The following is a 1,090-nucleotide window of genomic DNA, read 5'->3' as shown; positions in this document are numbered from 1 at the left end:
ATGCGTGGCTTTTATTCCATAGCCGCATTTGCATGTTGATGAATAAGTGTGTGTAGCTAGGTGGTTGACGGCTGACGCTATGTTATATTTATTTTTGTTACTTACCGACTGTTTTTTAACAGCGAACTCAAGTTTATTCGAGTGGTTCTGTTGCTTTGTTTTGACTTTTGATCATAAATTATATGTTATGGAGATCATAATGCAGATAATAAATGAATGAATGAATGAATGAATGAATTTCTTTTATTGGGCGATGCTGCAAACAAAACTGTGCCCCGAGTGAGGATCGAACTCACGACCTTGAGATTATGAGACTCACGCGCTGCCTACTGCGCCATCGAGGCCTGCGTAGAGTGTAACTGGACGCGTATTTTCAAACTTGTGCCTTTAAAATCCAGTGCCATATGACCTATATAAGCTATAAGTGCATATTGATGCTATGCGAAGTCATGGCATCTTGAAATATATACCTTGGTCCTATCTTCCTCCTCTTCTCTTTCTCTCTCTCTCTCCCCCTCTCTCTCTCTCTTCTCTCTCTCTCTCTCTCTCTCTCTCTCTCTCTCTCTCTCTCTCTCTCTCTCTCTCTCTCTCTCTCTCTCTCTCTCTCTGCGCTGTTTCCGGTCCACAGCTACAGCCTAGCGGACGACAGCTCAAGCTGCAAATGTCTTTATAGACTGTCCCGCAAAGCACCTATGTGCTGCGGCACAGTGGCGGATCCAGGGGGGCTGCGGGGGGCTGGCAGCCCCCACCCAAGGAAAACTGGCGCCACTGCGCCGAAGGCGCAGTGGCGCCAATTTTCAATTCGCAACTCATCGGAGTGCCGCATACTAGGACTAGGATGCAAAAATCAGTCGATAACGTCGTTTCAGTACGCTCCTCACCGATATTCCAATCGTGTGGTGTCACTGTACATACTGATCCTGGGCGCCTCTTGTCAGGGCCACTGGGCGCCAATATTTCAGCGCCAATACGATGCGACTATGGCGCCCATCCGGGGCGTGGCGCCCAATTATGACCTGCACCCCCCCCAGTGAAAATCCTGGATCCGCCACTGCTGCGGCACAGTATATCCTCCAGTCACTGCAGTCAC

General features: G+C 48.9%; 1 non-coding gene across 1 annotated transcript; it reads right to left on the bottom strand.

The window, feature by feature from the left end:
* Positions 1-271: 271 nt before the first annotated feature.
* On the bottom strand, positions 272-344 carry Trnam-cau. The gene has a single exon. It is a non-coding gene; the product is annotated as a tRNA-Met (tRNA).
* Between the last annotated feature and the right edge of the window lie 746 nt (positions 345-1,090).

The sequence above is a fragment of the Amphibalanus amphitrite genome, unplaced genomic scaffold, assembly GCF_019059575.1.
Source record: "Amphibalanus amphitrite isolate SeventyFive unplaced genomic scaffold, NRLGWU_Aamphi_draft 001709F_arrow, whole genome shotgun sequence".
Classification (NCBI taxonomy): domain Eukaryota; kingdom Metazoa; phylum Arthropoda; class Thecostraca; order Balanomorpha; family Balanidae; genus Amphibalanus; species Amphibalanus amphitrite.
This window is presented reverse-complemented; position numbering and strand designations above follow the sequence as displayed.